Consider the following 22,537-nt stretch of genomic DNA (forward strand, 5'->3'; position numbering starts at 1 on the left):
GGCCCCGGCAAGGGGCGGGTCTATCAGTTACTATGGCGCTGCCCGCGAGCCTGCGGGAAGGGGGGGTGGGCTCTGTTACTCACGGATCTGCCGCGGGGATCTCCGAACTTTTGGTGTCCGCAGGTCTGTAGCTGTGGTCGCAGGTCTCTGTCCCCAGTGGCTGCAGGGTCCTGGTATGCGTCTGAGATCAGACTGGGTGGTGCTGAGGCCAGGATCCTAGTCTCAAGCAGCTCTGTTTCCCAAGATGGCGTGGTCGCTGTGCCTGGGCTGGCCGCCTAGGAGTGTCCGCGCCGGGAGCTGGACTCCGCCGCCTAAGACTGCCCGGTTTAGCAGCCCCTTAGAAGACCTGCAGAATCTAGCTGTCCCTAGCTCATACACACACACCACACACGTCCACACACTCCTCTATCACTTCCTTGCACTCTCACACTCTCTCCCTCCCTACCTTCCTGCTGGTCGCCATTTTTTCTCCTCCTGTAATATCTTAATCAATTAAAAAATATATTAAAAAAAAACCCAAACCAATTAAAAAACCCAGATGTTAATGAGCATATTGAATTAAAAAGGCATTACGATTGGTCTGGGGGTTGAATATCTGTTTTATTCCTTATTAGTTAATATGAATTTAGATTAAATTACTTAATTTCATCAAGACTCAGTTTCTTAAATGAAATACTTGTATCAACAGCTATTTCATAGCCTCAAAGTGGGAAGCAGGTGGGAGCTGCCCCCCTGCAGCTAATCAGGGGGGTCTGACTGTACACAGCCACATACAGACGGTTCTAGAACATATCAGTGATAAAATTCCTGTCCCCATGCGGCAAACTATTCCCATTGACACCACCTAGGACAGCGGTTCTCAACCTGTGGGTCGCGACCCCTTTGGGGGTTGAACGACCCTTTCACAGGAGTTGCCTAAATACATCCTGCATATCAGATATTTACATTACGATTCATAACAGTAGCAAAATTACAGTTATGAAGTAGCAACGAAAATAATTTTATGGTTGGGAGTCACCACAACATGAGGAACTGTATTAAAGGGTCACAGCATTAGGAAGGTTGAGAACCACTGACCTAGGACAACTCAAAACAAAACAGTCTAAGAATGAGGTCAGTCTTTCGCTCAGCTATGGCCTAGAACCACTAACCTTTTTTTAAAAATATATTTTATTGATTTTTTTTACAGAGAGGAAGGGAGAGGGATAGAAAGTTAGAAACATCGATCAGCTGCCTCCTGCACACCTCCTACTGGGGATGTACCCGCAACCAAGGTACATGCCCCTGACTGGAATCAAACCTGGGACCCTTGAGTCCGCAGGCTGACGCTCTATCCACTGAGCCAAATTGGTTAGGGCTAGAACCACTAACCTTTACCAAATACTTTCCATGTGCCTGGTCCCACACTAAAACACATTCATCATTTAATCCTCGCAGCTTCCCATGATGCAGATACTATTATCACCACTTTACAGTGGAGGAAATGGACTGAGAGGTCATACCCTCCTGGAGGCACCAGCCAGTGAGTGGAGGAATCAGGGGCACACCTGCAGTCAACCCCAACATGCCTTGGAACCATGGAGCCGCACTACTGTTACTGAGCTTCAGAGCCTTCCCCGGGCATTTAACGGGTGATTGAGGAGGGAGTGGGAGGGTCAGAAATGGGGAACTCTCCATATAAAACAGTGTGTTTTGGAGAATTTGGGTCCTCAAGCTCGATTCATGCAGTAGAAAAAATAAGAACAATTAAAAGGGCAGGGCTTCCAGCTTTATTGCTTAGGAAAGTAAACTACAGTCTAATTTCCCAGTCTATAGGAAATTCGGAAGAGCAGACTTGTTGAAACTGTGTATTTAGCTGCCTCTGTGTGTGTGTGTGTGTGTGTGTGTGTGTGTGTGTGTGTGTGTGTGTGTCTCCAGCTCCTCTCAGGAACTCTACACTCAAGCCCAGCATTTCCTCAGCCACCCCAGCATCTTGCACTCTGGGACCCTGCACCTGGCTGCCCAGGGCTGTGGACCTGTGAGCTGCCCAGTGCTCTCCCCAAGGAGAGCAGCAACCAACCGCAGGGGCAGCAGAGGGGAGCAGAGCCCTCCAGGCAGCCCAAGACCAGTCTTTGAACCATGAAGCTGGTGTGTGTTCATGGCAATGAACTCAGTCCTCAGCCATGGTGTGCCTGCGGCTATAAATCAAGCAGTAATTAGATTTTGCAGCATTTGACACAACCCCTCTGCTGCCCTCATTTACCAGCTCTGGACAGGAAAGAAGGGCAGACCGCTCCCACTGAAAAGTTAGGCTTCTTCACGTTGAGCCCTGTGTTCTGCCTTAACCCCCAAAGCACAAGATAGCCAAGGAGAGAAGGTTCTCTCAGGGTCAAGGTGGCATGGCGACACCCTGCAATTACCCCGGGAATGGGGAGGAGAGATCGCTGGGACAGAGGGGACTCATCCTGGTCACGTTGGGACACAGGTCACAAGCAAAGGCCTATGGAGATGAAAGAGCAGTTCAAATAAACTATACCACGGTATGGAAATTTAACTAACCTATCAGAAAAGCATCAAAATATCACAAACGCATGCACACACAGGAGTCTACGCAAACTAAATTCTCATTTGATGTTAGTCAAAGTAAATTCAGCCTTCACTTTAGGCTGTAGACATGTCATCTTGGGGGATTTATTAGGGAGGTCTCGGGAGACATATGAATTATGCCTCCACGAAGATTTTAGTTTTAAGTGTTAGCAAGGCCTATGAAAACGCAACCTAATACTTAGGTTTACATAGAAATGTCAGTCCTCCCGTTTCGAGTGACGTGAGGCTTTTAATTTTACATATTTTACATTCCTATATGTTATACTTCTTAAATTAAATAGATTGTGATAACCGGTAGAAATTGAAATGGTACTAAAAAGCTAAACAACATTTAAATTTTATTTATTAAAATAACCATTGCCTATTTTCTTGATGGATGTGCCCTGACCACTTTCAAAATCTAGAGATATGAATTATTCCGATATTATTTTATGACTGAAAATTTTTAGTTTAACAAAAGTTATATATTTGCGACCAGAGGTTGACAGACTTTTTTTTGTAAAGGGCCAGAGTGGATATTTTAAGCTTTGCAGGCCAGAATCCCAGCTCTGCCACTGCAGCATGAAACGAGGCAGTCAACAAACACATAAACAAATGAGCATGGCCATGTTCCAATAAAACTTTATTTATAAAAACTGATAGTGGGCTGGTTTTGGCCCGTGGGCCACGGTTTTCCAACGTCTGATGCAGACTAGACTTAAATAGTGTTGAATCTTATCTTTAATATATACTGGAAACTGATACTTCAGAGCAAAAAAACAAACCAATAAAAAGCAACTCCTTGTATCCAATGTTAGATGTGGCAAATGTTCCTTGAGTTTCCTGAAGTTGCTAATGTTTATCATGAAACAAGATTTGAAGGTGTTTATCCTTCCTTGCACACAGCAGGTTAACAGGTGTTCATGCTGATCACAGCTGGAAACAGACAGAGCATGTCCCATGCGTGACTCCAGAAGGCTAAGGAGAGTGTCCTACTTACACGGGAAGGCTTCATTCGACCGGGATTGGATCTCAACAGGCCCAAGGCACCTCAAAAGAAAAAAGCCACTTCTGTCACTTAAGAGCACAATTGCTTCACTCAACTTCAAAAGGGCACTCAAAATGCCAGGCTTTGAAAGCACACAAGACACTGAAGGCGTAGAGAAAAGCCGGTGTAGCCTGCTCAAATGACACAAAAGAATTTGTGTCCACAAGTTTAAGGAAAATGAATTAAAGCGTAATCTTCAGATCAGGAACGGTAACTACTTAAAATGCCAAAAAGAAATACAATCCCAAATGAAAGGAACAAAAGGACAAACAGGCACTGTGGTGAGGTGAGAGAAGAATGACTGTATTCAAATGAGGCTGCTGATCCAAGATTCTCAGCAGAGCACCCGGCCCTGGGTCTGAGCAAATGCTCCTGGCAGGTCGGGTGCACGGTTATGCTGGACTTCTAACACTGTCTGTCAGGGTGCATAGGGGAAAGCGTTGCTCTTTGACCCCGCTGCTCACTGTCCCAGGTGATAAGCCAGCAGAGCTGCCTTGGGCTGGCATCTTCATTACAGAGGGCAAACCACTCAAACCCCAAACTCCCACAGCTGGTCGCTCAAGTCCTTTCTGGATAGAGAGAGGCTGCAATGTCTCAGTTCCCAAAGATGTTATATCATCACCCATGTGATTCTTTTTAAAAAGAGTACTGCTGCCCTAGCTGGTTTGGCTCGGTGGATAGAGTGTCGGCCCTAGAGTGAAGGGTCCCAGGTTCGATCCCAGTCAAGGGCACATGCCTGGGTTGCGGGTTCGATCCCCAGTGGGGGGCGTGCAGGAGGCAACCAATCAATGATTCTCTCTCATCATTGATGTTTCTATCTCTCTCTCCCTCTTCCTTCCTCTCTGAAATCACTAAAACTATATTTAAAAAATAAAATAAATAAAATAAAAAGGGTTATACTTGGAGAACATAGCTATTCAATATAAAAGAAACCATATGGTGTAGAAAAATGGAGAACCCCTCCCAGAAAAAAAGAGGAAAAAAAAAAAGACTGACAAAGGGCTATGAAATAATTGTGAATTTTTAAGACATATGAATAAATATGTAACTAACCTGAGAAAGAAGTTTACAAACTAAAGCGAGTACTTACATAAAAACAGGTATTCGCAGCAGCAGTCTTTTGCTTTTGAGGGACATGATTCCCTCTACTCTCACAAACCTCTAGTTATAAATATATACTGGTCCCAGGATTTGGGGTAAATGTAGATTTCAAAAGGGTCCATACGGGACTTTCGCCAACTCTCAACTGATCTGTTCTTTGCAGTTCCATCTCCTCCTGTCTACCGAATCCTGAGGGCACCTTCCTCTCCTTGTGTATCCATCTAATTGTGTTTAACTGAAGGAACACAGTAAACTGAACCCAGCTAGCAATGGGCCTGCTATAAAACCCATTTTGAAAAAGCCACCTTGATGGTTTACAGATTCTGCAGTAATGAAGGTGAGGATAAGGAGGAGGTATATACATACTTTAAATACTTTTCTTGCTCTACATCTATTTGCCTTCAGGATGAAGACATTCGGCCTTCTGGGTGTTGACTGCTCCTAATCTTCCAATCAGGAGGTGGGGGGTGGGGTATGTTCATATCCAGATTTGCTCCCCCACCTACCAGGGCCCAATATATAATTCTGTATATTGAAAAAATTTTAAGTGAGCTGAAGTTTTGGAGAGGAAAAGAAAACATTTATAAAATATACTTTTTATTTATCTTCGAGAGGAAGGGAGAGGGAGAGAGAGATAGAAACATCAATGATGAGAGAGAATCATTGATCGGCTGCCTCCTGCATGCCCCCCACTGGGAATTAATCCCCAAACTCAGACATGTGCCCTGACCGGAAATCGAACTGTGACTCAACCACTGCGCACACTGGCCAGGAAGAAAATCATTTTAAGTCAGGCCAAATCAAAAGCATATAATAAAGCATAAATGTCATTGAAATGAAATAACTGAAAATATTTTACTGGAGCACCAAAGTTTGAGTCTTAAACCCTTTTCTTGCCTATCTGTGGTGACCCTTTTAGGGACCTCATGGTCCTGGATCCCATAATGTGCTACCGACTTCCACATGTATGTCTCCCATCCACCTTCTCCCCTGACCTCTAGACTTGCATGTCATCAGCAGCTCAAACTTAAGGATCCCAAACTGAGCTGCTGAATCCCCTCCCAAACTTGTCCCCACCACACCCTTCTCTGCCAGTTAATGGCAGCGTCTTCCTTCCAGGTGCTCTGGCCAGAAACCCTGGCATCATTCTTTATGTTTCACTCTCTATCACACCATACACCCTAGCGGTCATTAAATCCTATACACTGAACTTTCAAAATAGTTCCTGAACCTGACCATTCCTCTCCACCTATACAGCTGGACCCTGGTCCAACCCGCTATCACCTGTGCTCTGAATTATTGCACCTGTCTAACTGGTCTTGTCCAGTCTTAGCTCATAGGCCACAAAGACCCTGTGAAAATGAAGGTCAGACCATGTCACTCCTCAGTCCAAAACCCTCTAATGCAGTGGTTCTCAACCTTCCTAATGCCACCACCCTTTAATACTTCCTCATGTTGTGGTGACCCCAATTTCATTGTTACAAATTGAACATAATTAAAGCATAGTGATTAATCACAAAAACAATATGTAATTATATATGTGTTTTCCGATGGTCTTAGGCGACCCCTGTGAAAGGGTCATTCGACCCCCAAAGGGGTCGCGACCCACAGGTTGAGAACCGCTGCGACTTCTCATTCCCTTAAGGCCAAAGTCAAAACCCAAATAACAGCCAATGCCCTTCCCACTCTGGTTCCAAGCAAACTCTCTGACCTCACTTCCAAGGGCATGACTGCCCCTCCCCACACTCAGGTTCCCTCTGCCTCAGGGGCTGCTCCCTCTGCCTGGTTTCCCTTCTCCCCAGTGTTCTTGACCCAAACATCCCCTTCTAGTAACACCTTCCCTGCACCCTCCCCGCTATCTGTATCAGTGTTCTGTTGCTGTGCAACAGACTGCCACAAACTCTGCAGCTTCAAATCACACCCATTCACTATCTCTCAGCTCCCATCAGGGGCCAGGCCTGGCTTAGCTGGGTGCTGGGCTCAAGGTCTCTCAAGGCTGCAATCAAGATGTTGTCTGGGCAGCCTTCCTTCAGGAAGCCCGAGCTCTCCTCTGAGAGCAGAATGCGGTCCCTGGAGGCTGGAGGGCTGAGTCCCCGTATTCCTGCTGGTGTGAGAGGGGTACTGTCTCTCCTAGAGGCAGCTGGCAGTCCTGCTGTGGCCCTCTCACGGCTCCTTCCTCAAGGCTAGCGGGAGGACCTGCTGAGATGAAGCTAAATGTCTCATATAAGGGAACCTAAAATCATAGCAGTGATGTCATCGCCGGCACATGCTCTGAGTCCCCTCACCCAGGACAGGGACATCGGAGAACCTGCCTGTCACCTCAGCTCTATACGCCACCACGTCACTCCAGACACGCATACATCTGTCCCCCATCCCTGCTGTCTTTTTCTCCATAGGACTTATCACTTGAAACAGCAACCACGTTTATCTTCCGTAGTTCTGCTTCATCTCACTGAAACATAAGCCTTGCCAGAACAGAACTTTTTCAGGTTTTGTTTACAGCTCTCTCCCCAGCCAGTAGAAAAGCAATACCTGGCTCAGAGCAGGTTACCAATAAATATTTATTGGATGAATACATGACTTACTAAGTAGGTTTGCTTTAAGCGCGTCAGCCTCTCCACATCCCCAATCCTGTGACCTCCTTCTTCTGTCGCTGTGTTGCAGCAGAACTGTTTAGTCACAAAAGATGAAGCTAAATGCTCTCTTTCCCATGGTAACAAAGCTATAGAGTTTTCATTTATTTATAGTTTTATCAGCCAACTGTGTGGTGAGAACTCCACATGGAGAATTTGTAAAACCAGCATTTCACCCTTATGTGAAAACAGGTATGGTCACTGCCCACTTCCCAGGCTCACAGAAGTCTTCTATGTTGGTTTGTTTGTTTAATCTTAAAAATTCTTCAAACAGTGAAGGAAATAAGAAATAAAAGTCAAACTCCCTTGAATACCGACTCCAAGGAAACGAAGAATAGGTGACTGGGTCGGTGATTTAAGCAAAGGGACAGGTATGGTATTCAAAGCAATGAACATCCTATCACTTAAGTAATAAATGGTACAGATCCATTATCCACATCATTTAAAGGAATATTGCTTCTTGCAAGAGGCAGTGGAACAGGCAAGGCCAAATGCTATAAATGTGAAATACAACTCCATGTAAAACACACATTGGGTATCCATTTTACCCCATGTGCCTCTGGTAGTAACGTTTTTAGGTGATAAAAAAAATGTACAGTACATGCACTTCAAACAATATCCATCAACCCAGCTGCAAATGCAAGTTCTATAAACACATGGCTGGTTTGCCTGCACGGAACTTAAAACCGCTGGTACACGGTTTCCTCTAACAGTCACCGAATGCTACTCAGGTGATCACAGGTCACCAAAGGCGGCCTGCTTTTCTCCTTCACCCAGTTGAAGCTTCCCCTCTCTTATTTATTTTGCTAGCTCCATCACTATCAATATAATTCAAGGAACACAATCGATTTCTAATAAATGAGCATTCACTTCTGAATGCCTGGCTGGTTTCTGCCTCTGGCTTCTCCTCTAACCGTATATACAGTTTCTAGGTTAATCTGCCAAAAACAGTGATTCTAGCAAGTCACTCCTCCGGTCATGAACTCGGGGAGGCTCCCTATGGCCTCGTTTGTCAAGTTCATAGCTCTCCCTAGGTCAAGTTCGTAACCTGGATTAAGCCCTTGACGCGGGTCAGTTTGGTTTCTCTGTTAATTGCAAGACTGCACACTTGGCTCCAGTCCTCATCTGGCCAGGCCCCTGGGTGACTGGCTGAAAGAATACAGATCAATGAATGAAAACCACAAACTCCAAACCTTAAGCCCTACTGACTGTAAAAACATATCTCTACACGAAGAACAGACTGCTTCTCTTTCCCTCAGAAATCAGTATGGTTAAGAGGGAACAAAGCCCATAAAGCATGGTCTTCAGCTTCTCAAAGTAAAAGTACTGTACGCCTGGAGGCAGATGTGGCATTTCCCCATCACCTTGACTGAGCTCTGTGTGGAAGCAGAATTCTAACAGGGTCCCCAGGAATTCCCAACCCCCTGGTGTGCACCCTGCCTAATCCCAGGACAGTAAATATAACAGACTTCAGTCGTGTGATTAATTGTGTTATATGGCGCATTAATCTTAAAATAGGGAGATTACCCTGAGGGGCCTGGTTTAATCTCCTGAATCCTTTAAAAGCATCGACTTTTCTCTGGCTGGTCACAGAAGAGAAACCAAAGAAATGAGAAGTGCGGGGAATTTGATAAGGGATCCTGCCCTGATGCTGTGAGAAAGCCCGTGAGAAGGCCCAGGGCAAGGGCTTCTAGAAACATCTAGAAACTGATGCCAGCCCTTGGTCCATAGCCAGGAAACGGGGACCTCAGTCTTGCCAAAAACCTCAATGAGCTTAGAAACAGATTTTCCCCAAAGCTCAACGGAGATACATAGTCTGGCCAACACCTTGAGTGCGAGGCCTGGAGGAGAGCATCCTAGCCACCTGTCACCTCCAGGACTGTGAGCTGAGAAATGGCTGTGGAATTCTGTGGAAGTTTGTCATGCAGCAATAGAAAACCTATATGCTTCCTTCTAAACCAGCGTTTCTCAACCTGTGGGTCGCGACCCCTTTGGGGGTCGCCTAAGACCATCGGAAAACACATATATAATTACATATTGTTTTTGTGATTAATCACTACGCTTTAATTATGTTCAATTTGTAACAATGAAATTGGGGGTCACCACAACATGTGGAACTGTATTAAAGGGTCGTGGCATTAGGAAGGTTGAGAACCACTGTCCCTAAACGAAGCCTGGGTCCATTCACATAAAAATAACATTATCCCTTGCCCTAACCGGTTTGGCTCAGTGGATGGAGCGTTTAAACCAAGCCTCGGTCCATTCACATAAAAATAACATTATCCCAACAGGCCCTTACGGCATTATCTACTGTGCTCACGGGCAGGACTGGGCAACTAACAAGTGAAAAAGGAAGAAAAGCACAGGAGGCCTCCCAGGAAGTCTCTCTCCTCCTACAACGTCATGAGATCTGCGAACAAGCAGAACATAAATATCTTTAATAATGGGGACTATTCTAAAGACCATCATGTGTAAGCAAGCAGTATTTCTCAGAAATGTTAAAAATAGGAATCAGCCTTTCCAGGATAGTTTGCTAATGTTGACATCGATAACAGCAACATCAATAATACAATTTATTTAGGTTTCTATGACATGTATTAGGAAAAGTGTTCATCTTTTATTCATCAAAATAGTAATTGGTTATCTATTGCATAGAGTATCCTTTGTGTCTGCCTGTTGAGTAATCCCAGGGAATGCTAAGAAAAACATGCCATCCACATATTATTACAAGGAAAGTAAATATTAGAGGATATTGGCCTACTGCTTTTCTTAAGAGCAGACATTAATTGCTAAGATACAAATATTCTGCATCTCACTTTGCTTTTATAAGCAATCCTGCTATTATTTCGATTTATAGACATGTGTTTCATTTCCACTCCATGCCAGGCCCTCTGCTAGGCACTAAAAACAGAAACACAAGTCAGTCCCTGATTCCCAGCCACCCACAGGTTATTGAGAGAAACAAGCCAATTAAGAATCGAAATAAGCAATTTCAATCAGTACAGTATTAGTGGTATGTGTAATGAATAAGATGCAGTGGAGCCTAGGAATTATAACATGTTTGGTGTGATGGTGCTGAATGATCAATTAAGAAAGTGTTTCTCTCCATCTGTCTCTCCATCCATCCATACTTTCATCCAAGATTATTACAAGTTAAACAGAAACATCTGACCTAATTTAGGGCAGTTCTGACATTTATTGTGTCCCTAAGGACTATGATCAACTATATTCTTTTATTAAAGAAAACTAGTTTTCTTATGATATACTTCTATCCATAGTCTATTTACATATGAAAGGTGGCTGATAATCTTAATCCATCACAATTAAGTTTAAACATCTCTGATAGCCTAAGTACAACCAAAATTTGATCATCGGTGGATACATTATTGTGTCCCCTAACTTATAAAATTCCCCAAATAGAAAGCTATATTTAAACCAGACTGATTCCCACAAACATTATAGAGTATATGAGAGTTGGGACCTAAATCAAACACTAAACCTTTCATTCCTGACCCAGCAATATAAAATGACAATAAGTGTATTCTTGGGGAGATTCTTGGTTAAAATAGAAAATAATGAATCTTACAGTTTAAGTGTGTGCGCACACACACACACACACACACACACACACATACACAAGCACGCGCACACACACACACAGTATCTATCATACCAGTCCTGCTGGGAGGGAGTGAAAATCAAATATTAATCCCCATCACCCTACAATGGCTTTTTCTTAAGTGAGAAAATTCCCCATGATAAAGGTTATTTGGAACTGAATCTTACAGTTTAAGTGTGTGCACACACACACACACACACACACACACACACATACACAAGCACGCGCACACACACACACAGTATCTATCATACCAGTCCTGCTGGGAGGGAGTGAAAATCAAATATTAATCCCCATCACCCTACAATGGCTTTTTCTTAAGTGAGAAAATTCCCCATGATAAAGGTTATTTGGAATTTATTTTAAAAGAATAAACTGTGGCTTCTCACACAAGCCATTTAAAAATTCCACCACTAAAATTATTCTTAATAAAAATGTCCTAAACTTAGTCATCGAAGGTTTGACATTTGCTGTGTGCTAGACGAAGTCAGGGATGCAAAACATAGTACTTGGCACATAATGAACGTATTGATTGCATGCAGTGAAACGGACAAGACCTGGCCCAAGCCCTTAAGTAGTTTTCATATCAGCTGTAGAGATCTCGCTCATAAACAGAAAAAAATAAAAAGCAATAATATGAAACAATAACAAAACACCACTGAGAATTGTACACTTAGAAATTATTAAGATAGTAAATTTTATATTACAGGTTTGGTGTTGTTGTTTTTTTATCACCGTTAAGAATAAAACAATAAAAACAATCCTCATTCATAATTTAAAACTGTGAGATCTTAAAACAACACTGTATATTCGAGTTAGAGCTTTGCTTTTAAGAGACACGAGATGACACTTCTGTTTTCCTGACTATGGTCCATTTTTTTTTCTTTTTTTCAATATACTTTTATTGATTTCAGAGAGAGGAAGAGAGAGGGAAAGACAGATAGAAACATCAATGATGAGAGAGAATCATTGATCAGCTGACTCCTGCATGCTTCCTTCTGGGGATCGAGCCTGCTACCTGGGCATGTGCCCTGATCTAGAATCGAACTGTGACCTCTTGGTTCATAGGTTGATGCTCAATCACTGAGCCACACCCGATGGGCAATGGTCCAATTTTAAGAGAGAGGAGGACAGCCTACCTTCTTCACACAGAACAGAGAGCAGGAGAGCTTCGCAATGTGCAAACCCTGCACAGCAGCAACTATTCTGCAGAGGCATGAAGCAACACAAGATGGGCAGTAGCTGAACACATCCAATAGGTGATGCCCTGCTGAGGGCTTTGTCCACCTGGCAACTGGGTCCCCCAGGGCTGCGCTGCTTGACATTGCACTGGGGACTCAGGAGAGCCAAGTGGAGCACACCCTTTAATTAGTAACGGGGTCTCTTCAGTTCATGAATATCAAATTTTAGTAACTTTAACTTAATAACTAATGAGTAACCATTTATTCCCACATATCATCTCATTTAATTATCACTAGAACCTCATGAAGCAGGAGACCATCAATATAAGAATGATAAGAGAATGAGGCCAACAGAACAGTACAGGGTTGAGGTGAGGATTAAGTGACAGAAATATGCTGTGCTCATTAGCATTTTTGGAGGCACAGAGCACATGGTCAGTCAGTGGCAGGTAATACCATTACCTGGCTAAGTGAAGAAAAGGGGGTAGGGACTTTAAGTAATGGTGTGAGCAAAGGAAAAGAACGGGGTTTTCAGAAGGCATCCAAGATCTCAAGCAGAACAATATAGCTGAGAAGAGGGCTTCCAAGGAGAACAGTAATGGCTGGAAAGGTCATTCGAACTTGGCTGTGGAAGAAGGTGAGCACCTTCCACATCTGGGCCCTTTACCTACCCCCCACCACCAATCTCGGGAGTAGGTAAAAGGATTTTAAGAGTCAAGGGAGCATGAAGAGAATATTTCATCAAGATTCACTGATAGGCAACATTCAGGGTGGACTGAAAAGGGAATACCTGAAGAACAGAGTAACCAATCAGAGGTGCTTCAGCAACACTGTGATGAAAGAAGATGGGGAGGTCACTGGGAACGTAGGAAGGGCAGGAAAGGGCAAATATGAGAGTCAAAGACCAAACATACTTAATGAGTGAATGCCCAGACTTCAGGTGATTCTCCAAGGCTTCCCAAAGACGGTTTCTTAGCAATGGAAGCTCAGTGGTACTCCAGGAGCAAGGCCAGGAGAGAGGCTGCTTTAGCAGGAACACCCGGAGACCTGTTTGTGACACGGTGGGTTTGAGTTCGGAGTGGAATATCAGGTAAGTGGACCTAGCGAGCGGCATAAATGTTGAGATAATCGATGGTGAAGCACAGCTAGTACCAGGTGTGAGGACGAGGTGCGAGAGTGATGTTCCCTGGTGAAGGACGACCAAATGGCCAAGCCTGAGCCTAGCGGATGCTCAGACTGAGCTCATAGGAAGTGGGCCAACAAGGAGGGCAGGGCGGGGAGATGACAGACTCTGACCTAGGAGGACAACAGAAAACAGAGCAAGTCACAAGGTGCTGAGGTCAGGGAAGAAGGAATGAAAGTGTTCCTAATATATAAGCCAGGATCAAGATCCTAGAGAAAGTACAGCAAAGAGAGAGAGCCCAGGGAGGGCACAGGGGGATGGAGGGACAAGGATGACCACGGACAGGATAGCAGAACACATCCATGTGAGGTGGGAGGCAAGGAAGGAAAAATCCCACCAGGGGAGCGAGAGTGTCAGGGCTCAGCGGAGTCAGGAGAACAATGGTGAATCAATATTAATATTCCTTTTAAAATACAAAATATGCAGCAGCACCAAAATATCTCCCACCAAACCTGCACTAAAGGAACATTCAAATGCTTCTATTTTTATCCTCAAAATATGAATAGATAATTTTCCTAAAAAGAACTTGCAGGTGCTTCGAAAGGGACTAAGGTAGAGAAAAATCACTGCAAAAATATGTTTGCTAAGCACTTCACTGCTGAGTGACTGTGATAATGAACTATGCTTAAGCCTTCTAGAGTTTCAGGCTGAGTTTAAGGATTATTAAGCAAGTATTTAAAATCAACACTGAATTTCAACAATATCCTAGAGAACGTGAATCCATTAAGCTTTTATGCTAATAACCATTCTGGAGAAGTTGAGAGTTAAAAGAAAGAAACTAAAGTTTAAATTAAGTCCTATTTTGACATTAAACAATTCCCCCCCAAAATTCTCAAGTTGGTCACCAAGCACACTAACCTCTTACTTGAAGAGGCTATTTTTAAATACACTAAAATCTCAATAATCATTATACACATTAAGTAGGCTCTCAAGTTTTACAAGAGACAGTCATTTACCAAAACAAGTATAAACTGTACAAAGACAGAATCCCTCTACTACTGTTTGATAGGAAATTACCCCTTCAAACACTTACAAGTATCACTGCTTGATTAATATCAGTTTAAAAAGAAGAAAGAGAGAGAAAGCAGAAGATGCCAACGGTTAACTATAATCTCTGAGTTGACCTTGCCCCTGGTCAACTGCTGTGCCTCAGTGCCCAGAACCACAGCCCAGGCTCTCCAGGCTCAGTGGGTGACACCAAGGAGATGGGAGGAGGAAACAAAAATGACAGCTTCCAGGGACACCCCAGATACACCTAGAGTTTATGAACACACTCCTAGTCCTCAAACCTCACTACAGGCTTCCTACCCAAACACAGCCGTGATGCCAGACACCTCCCCTACAGGTAGGCTGGGACTCTTGGACTAAGGCGTAAGAATCATTTTACCATTAAAAGTCCTGCTGATTGCTCTTGTCACTGCTTCCAAAACATCTAGAGTATCTCGTTCTTCTTGTATAGTCATCACTGTTTTCATAAGAAAGAAATCTACTGAGTTTCCATTTTCCACCTAATTAGGTTCACTCCTGGAATACCATTTCAGTATGGTTTGTAAATGCTCCCTACCATCACTGATATTTTCTCTTCATAACTCTTCCATCCAACTTCTTCTGCTTTGCAAGTGTATTAACACTATGGCTGTCAACAACATCAGCTCTATAAATCTGTTACACACACACACACACACACACACACACATATCAATCATACTTATAACCCTGTGTATTTTAAAGTAATTTCTCTCTGGCATTTGTAAAACCACCAATATTCAATTGGACCATGATCAATCAGTAAATCAGGACCTCCCCCAACACGATCATTTGGCAGAATAGTTACCGTATAGAGTAAGACTACAGACATAGCATTTAAAACTGCACAACTAATGGATGCCGGACTTGGCATCAATCACTCTTCTTAGAAAAGTGAATCTGGGTCGGTGATACAAGCTGAAGGTCAGAATGTTGGGAACACACACCTGTGTGTTCATCCATGTGCACACGGATTTCCTTCTCTGAAAACCTGCTCTAAGGGGATTCTCGAAGATGAATCAGCAAGGAAGGAATTGTACTATGGCATTCTGGTTATCTCAGATTTGTTAATGGGTGACTATGTGCTATTTTAGAATTCTTGATATACATAGTATAACAGAAAGAACACCATACATGGAATTACAAGGCTTCAGTTTATATCTAACAGTTAATGCCTGGGCTCCTATAATCTCTATGTGACTCAGTTTCCTCATCTATGAAATGGGCACTCTTTAAAATGACCATAAAATGTACAAATAATTTCTGAGAATCTAAAAGTCCTAGAACACTGAATTATTAAGATTTTATTTGAAAGCCTATAGTTGTGTATTAATATACAATAAGGATTAGTTCTGACAATTAATTGTATAAAATATGAAAATTCAATTACAGCTAACCCGATAATGTTAACTTGATTATTACCTCGCTCAAGGAGTATCACTTTTTATTTTTCTTATGTTAATAAAGTGCTCTTACCTGAAAGAAGGAAAAATTCACCTTAAAGGAATGTCTGCCTTTTGGTATTACAATCTTAAGATGAAAATACTCCTTGGTGTGTGCCCCCCGCTGCAATGGTTTGCATAGGTGGCCACTGAAGTTTAATCACTAAATAAAACTTGAATGACTGTGATCACCTAATGGACATGGCCATCAGATGGAAGGAACTTGGGCTGAGTGGCAGAGCGGCACAGTACCAAATGGGCCCGTTGCATTACAAGGCGCCACGTAAAGTAAAGCTGTTCATGGAGACATGCAAGACCTATCTATGCCTCCTGAGTAAAGAGTGTGCACAGTCAGAGCAGTCAACAGTTCAATTCTTTCACTTAGAGCAGCGGTTCTCAACCTGTGGGTCGCGACCCCTTTGGGGGTCGAATGACCCTTTCACAGGGGTCGCCTAAGACCATCGGAAAACACATATATAATTACATATTGTTTTTGTGATTAATCACTATGCTTTCATTATGTTCAATTTGTAACCATGAAATTGGGGGTCACCACAACGTGAGGAACTGTATTAAAGGGTCGCGGCATTAGGAAGGTTGAGAACCACTGCCTTAGAGACTATGGAGCTCGCACTGGGACTCACCCTGCTCTGGGCCCTGGGGAGAGAGCAGTCAACAGACAGACCCAACTTCCTGCCCTCATAGAGCCCACTGCATCCCTCTACTAGTCAACCTTCCAACTGAAGAGCAACACGGCAGCAAGGGAAAAAGTGACTACGATGTCAGGGACAGGGGGCGCCACTGTGCAGCGTCATCACTGTGCAGCAGTTAAGAGAATGCAATGCTGGCAGGCTCTGAGCCCCACAACATGAGGACCCAGGGCTCCGCCTGCTCCTATCACCAACGTGGCAGCGGCCATGCCAATGGCACAGGCCTTCCTCATACCCACGTACTGTCAGGTTGCAACGAATTTCACTTCACTCATTTTTAAAATAACTTTAACAGGCAATTAAGCTTCACTTCTAAATAATGAAAGCTGCTTTTTAAAAAAGCTTTTTATTTTAGCCAATTAACTCATTATTTTTTTAAAAACTAAGTAGTATAAATGTTATATAACCTACTTTATATTGAACATATTTAATTGATAAAACAGTTTGAGGGCTTTGCTTCAATTCATCCACACAGTATTTTGTCCTTGTCTCATGAGAACTTCCAAGCGCTGCCTGATTTTAACCTACAACTGTATCCAGGAATCCCTAAAATCCCTAAGATGGGTGAGTTTTGTTGGCTTGAAGCTAAGTGACAGCTGAAATACTTAACATTGTCTTTTATTTTATTGGATGATGTCCATAATTTGCAAAATTGCTAGCCTGATTATTTTTGTAAGTGCAATAGCCACCATCTGGTCAACTAATGCCCATCTAAATTGGGAATTGGTTCAGGTACTTACTTTGATTCCTGTTAGAACCCTAATAGTTTCTTTATGTGCCTGGTATCTGCTGCTTTCAAATGGACATTTTTAGCACATGAAGTTACTGAAAGGTCGCTCTAATGCACTAAGGCGAGCTCATAAAGAACGCATGAACCATTATCAGAGGTATAGTATAAGAATTTCCCGTATGTTCATGAAAGTTTTCTACAAAAGGCTGCCCGTCAGCTTATGAAGGGCCTGGCACACAACTGTCCAGGCTGCATGCTACACAATCTTGGAGATGTCATCATCGCCATGGTGGCCTATGTGAGTGGCCACGGTGCCTCTGAGCATTCAGATGTGTGGGTATGAGCCCACGCTGCTACAGAAAGTAATGCCCAAATAACACAGACAAGTGTTTCGTGCAGGCCCTCCAAACCATGCAAATACCAGAGAAACAGCAGCCAGAGCCACTGGTTCAAACAGCTTCCATAAAAGGGTCCATGCACATTCACACATCAAACCAAATACAAAGGAATCAGGAAACGTGATATAAATTTCTCAGAGAGGCAGTACAGCACAGCAGTTAAGAGAATGGCATTCTAGAGCCGGTCTCATTGGGTTCAAATCCTATTCAAATCCTAGCGTGACTCTGGACAAGCTATTTCACTCCTCTATGCCTCAGTTTCTTCATCTATAAACTGGGGATAACAACAGAACCTAACCCAGAGCTGTCACAAGGATGAAATGAGGTAATGTAGTTAGAACAGTGCCTGCCAACAGTAAACACCATGGAAGTGTTCAGATTTGGGATTAGTGTCTGGGGTAAGAAAATCAAAGAGATTAAATAACTCCTCATGGGCTTAAGAATTAGCCAGTGATTCATTTCAGAATGAAAATGAAAGTTCTTGACTTACAAGAAAGTTTTCATTAGGCCATACTGCTTTGCATGGCAACTTTCTGACAAAAGTAAAACCCGCGACTTGCAGTAGTACTCCTAAAAAGCAAACGCCCCGGCATCTGAGTGCTTTGACTACTGACACAGGTCGTCCCGAACGGGCCACCTGGTTTGATGCATGTGGCACTCGGAACCCATGGGCTGCCAGTACCTGGGCTGACATTTACTAGCTGCCTGTCCTCCTGGGGGAGGCACACACCCCGTGGACAAACAACTCTAGTTGACATAACCAGCCGTCAATAAGACTTCAAAATTCTAGGAGGAAATCAATGTCGATGTCTCTTGGGTCTCGCCCTGGTGAGGTGTCTACTGCTTTTCTTCATGTTCTCTAAATATCAGCCAACCCCTCGTGCATTACACGTGCACCTTGGAAAATCATCTCATTCATTTCAGCACAAACAGCGCCGGCTCCTGGTGCCCGAGGGAGAAGTACATGTGATGAAGATGAACATGTCCTGCAAAGTCTCCGGGGCTGAAAGGAACAAGGCCGGTTTCCGCACTGTGAAGTGGGACAGCTAGAAGTCAGAAACAGTCCTGGCATGTTCGCGAGCGATGCTTTTTATCTATTTCAATTCTCATACAAGGATCCGGGGAGGGGAGATTTGATAACTGGTTTTGACAAAGATTCTAGCTTTCAGATAGTGGCAAACAAAATACGCACAGGAAACAAGTCCTCTGTTGGCACCTTTGTCTGATGTCTGAGAAAAGCACGCACGCAGCCCTGCCCCAGCAAACCCTGGCACACAGGGCACACTTTATCCAGCTGAACCAAAACAGTCCAGAGGAGCCCTTCCAGGTTCTTCAGGGGCGGTGTTAGCATCGCCTAACTAGTTCCCCTGCCTCGAGATGTGAGATGGGGAGATAGTACAGGGGAAAATTAAAATTTGTACTGCAAAAATTCCAGGTAAACTAGAAATCTGAATAAACTAGGAATATATGGTGCAAAGCAATCTGTATAAAAAGCAGCCAAAAACCCAATGGGTCACACAATGTCATCTTTGAATAACATTAACATTTTACCCACGATCCTCATTACTATTGAATTTAACCAGAAAAATCAGGAAAAAGTACCCAAACCTTGTTCCTCAACAGCTTAATGAAAATGCATGTGTTCTATTTTTAAATCAATTAACATCTGTGATTTTAAAATGTCTTCATCATAAATGCAATTAGTGTAACATCCTGGATCAACTATAGAAAATGGTGTCTAAAAAGAAAAAATAACATTATTTTCGGTCCAGTGTTACTTGTTTTAACTTACTGGCTTGATTATAGTAGTCAAACCAAACATTGTATGGCTTATGGAACAGAAAAATCAGAAGCTATTTCTCTTCGTGGTAAACAAGAGGAAACTACAGTTTGGAGAGTTTATGCAGCTTATCTGAAGCCAAATCTGACTTGGTACTGAAGCTAGACCCTGGCTTCTTTCATATAAAAAAAGACCTGGGTACTAGAAAACAAGTTCTATTCCTCGTGCTGCTTCCTGACTTAAAGCCAAAATTCACTCCAGGATGACAGAGTCCTAGAGCTGAAAGTGGGAGAGTGGTGATACACACACTCCTCACTTACCAGATGGTTCACGCCAGGAAGTGTTGTTGACCCGAAGTTCTTCCTTCACCAATCGCTATAGCACAAAACCAATGCCACATGTTTGTGACAGTTGGTGATCACTATGGTGGGTGAATTTCACCTTCCAAGGTTATGCGCTCACTTTCCCTACCTGGCAACAAGACCCCTCAGCTTCAGATACACCTGCTGTGATGCCCTCCGGCTGTGTCTTCCCCCAAATATGCAGAAGCTATAGAATAATAACAAATCAAGATGAAAGAATATCTTCTAAAGTGTTGGCTGAAATACCACAACCAGTTATGTGATGGAGCCCACCACAAATACAGTCAAGTGACATACATAATCATAGTATACATACAGTATATACATAAAAATATATAATTATGATAGGATGGCTTAGGTTTTGGTAAAAGGGGTAAATTCGAAGAGTGGTAAACATCATCACGCTTTAGCTTAAAAAGTGGGCCTAGTTCTTGCCAGAATGAACCTTCCCACTTAATGTTTATTGACATGGTTAAGTTACAGCGATGTGCCCTAGCAATTAAGATTTTCCCATTTCTCTCTCTCTCTCCCCATTATTCCCTTCCTCCCTCCCTCCCTAAAGTTAATGAACATATATCCTCAGGTGAGGATAAAAAAGCAAAGTATAAACAAAGTGGTCCTGACAAAGGAAAAGACCATCCGGGAGCTCCAAGGTCTCTACGTAAGTGACCGTCAGTGCTCTCTGTGGGCACTATTTCAGGTGTGGTCAAGTGGAACGCTCAGAGAAAAGCAAACTGCTTTTGCTTTGCTTTGCTCTGCTCGATAAATATAGATTGTCACGGAACACAGCAGAATTTGCTTTTTTGGAGAGAACAATTCATGCCCTAATCGAAAGGTAAATGTTTTGCAGGGGGAAAAAGTACAGGGATCACCCAAAGAGAGCTGAGGCGGGTACAGTGAGTCCAAGAAGAGGTGACCTTCAGGCCAGGAGGCTGACTTCCCTCTTGGTGACTCAGTCCACTAGCAGAGGGGGCGCTGAACTCTGAAATTCCTACGGCATGTCCCACTGTCCTACGGACCGGATGGACTCCTAACACAGCCTTTTACGGTGACAACTTATGAAATTACTATGACCATGTCGATTCAATGTGATCCCATGTGAATGAGACTCTACAGGGATGGTTAGCAGGTGGAAGAGGACAAAGAGAAGAAAATGGAGCTGGTGACAAAGGCCCTGCTCCCTGGAACGTTGCCTGTGCTTCTTCAGGGTTGCTGGTCCCCCTCTGTCAACCAGCAATGAACGCATCTCATTCACTCTGAGGGAAACGAGTTCACTCTTCCAGCCCAATTAATGGTGACCTAAACGCTCTGCATTTCTAGCATGGCCCACATAGGAGGCTCTCCCAGGGAGCCGGTCCCCCCACATTCTCAGAGTGAGGATGACTCAGGGTTTGTCTCCTGTCCCCAAGCAGGGCCAGTGGGGCGGGGTCCTGGGACTGCCAGCAGAGCCAGGTTAACTGTCACTTAATCCCTGGCACCGCAGGGCACAGGACAGAATGACCTCCACAGGACATGGGGGGAGCGCCCTTTCCTAAACCCAGACTGTGCGTCTCCGAGGCAGGAGCCTGGCCTTTTCAGCAGGTGCTGAGAATGCCCAGGGCACTCACATCTGGCGCACTATTAAATGAGCAAATGCAAACACGTGGCCGCTTAGATAACCGAATGCCAGCTCTGCTCCTACAGGTCTCAGATGAAGCACATCTGTCCCTTGCTGGGGTGGGTACTGCAGGCCGGTCGCTTTTAATGTGATTTAAGGTGCTAGCTACTTTCCTTAGATATTTTCATTACACAAAGAATGCCTATTAATGTATATTAAGAATAGCAATAGAAAAAGATATCTCTGCTACATTCTTATAAATATATGAAATGAAGGTAATTGTAAAATCGCTTCAATTTTCTCCTCTGTCAAATCAAGGAGTTAAAGTTAAATCTGCTACATCTCTATCTTAGACACTCCATGTTTCTCATATACAAAAGACGCCACAGTTCTGAGCAAGGACGACAGTCATCAACAATGCTCCCTGGGGTGGGGAAGGGAGGTGGAGGGAGTTGTAGCAGCTTTGCCATCTGATCCAGGGTGACTAACACCTGAGATGTAAATTTTCAGTGAAGAGAGGCTACAGTACATTTATATGCCATTAGCAGTCATTCAGAGAGGCAAAGATGACACGCTTTCCAATAGGTACATTTATCCTCCTTTTGAAGATGAAGAAACAAAAATTGGGAGAGTTACTAGGTCAGAACAATCTAGAATTCACTTGGTCCCATTCACCCAGCATTTTAGATCCAGACAGTCCCTGCTTGTGTCCCACTGGGTGATGCCTATCTGTTCAGGTGACAGAGACCAAAGACAGAGAAAGGCCTCAGAGATGAAATGCTACCTGCAGTGGGTGGAGAGACAGACGGGAAAACAAATAAGAGGATGAGGCCTGCCTGGCTGCCTGAACAACGAGAGAGAGAAAAGAAATGTCTGTTTTCCAATTCTGATCAACTTAGGGAACAAGTCAGAAAACACGGCCAAGCACGGTAGTCACAGAAAAGAGATGCTACTAAACTTTGCTAAAAAACAAATTCACCTTCATGACTGAAGTGTGTGATGTATGCTGTAATCATTGTAACTCAATAAAATAAACAAATTTCCTTTTAGAGGAGGAAAGTCAAATTACACATTTGTGTACAAAAATCCCGAAATAGGGCTAATTATTATTATTTTTTTTTTTTGGAAAGAATCATGTGTAACAAGGAGAACAGGTTTTATA

The 22,537-nt window shown here is 43.5% G+C and overlaps 1 protein-coding gene across 2 annotated transcripts in view; it reads right to left on the bottom strand.

Annotated features, from left to right (window-relative positions):
- Positions 1-22,537, bottom strand: part of FAM110B (family with sequence similarity 110, member B) — a 105,409-nt gene that overhangs the window by 77,529 nt on the left and 5,343 nt on the right. Inside the window, exon 2 of one of the 2 annotated variants that reach the window (XM_014544109.1) lies at positions 3,566-3,615. The exons of the other annotated variant lie outside the window; for it this stretch is intronic. The gene's annotated coding sequence lies outside the window, so the exon portion shown is untranslated. The remainder of the gene's footprint in view (positions 1-3,565; positions 3,616-22,537) is intronic. 2 annotated transcript variants of the gene reach the window in all.

The sequence above is a fragment of the Myotis brandtii genome, unplaced genomic scaffold (assembly GCF_000412655.1).
Source record: "Myotis brandtii unplaced genomic scaffold, ASM41265v1 scaffold351, whole genome shotgun sequence".
In the NCBI taxonomy this organism is placed as follows: domain Eukaryota; kingdom Metazoa; phylum Chordata; class Mammalia; order Chiroptera; family Vespertilionidae; genus Myotis; species Myotis brandtii.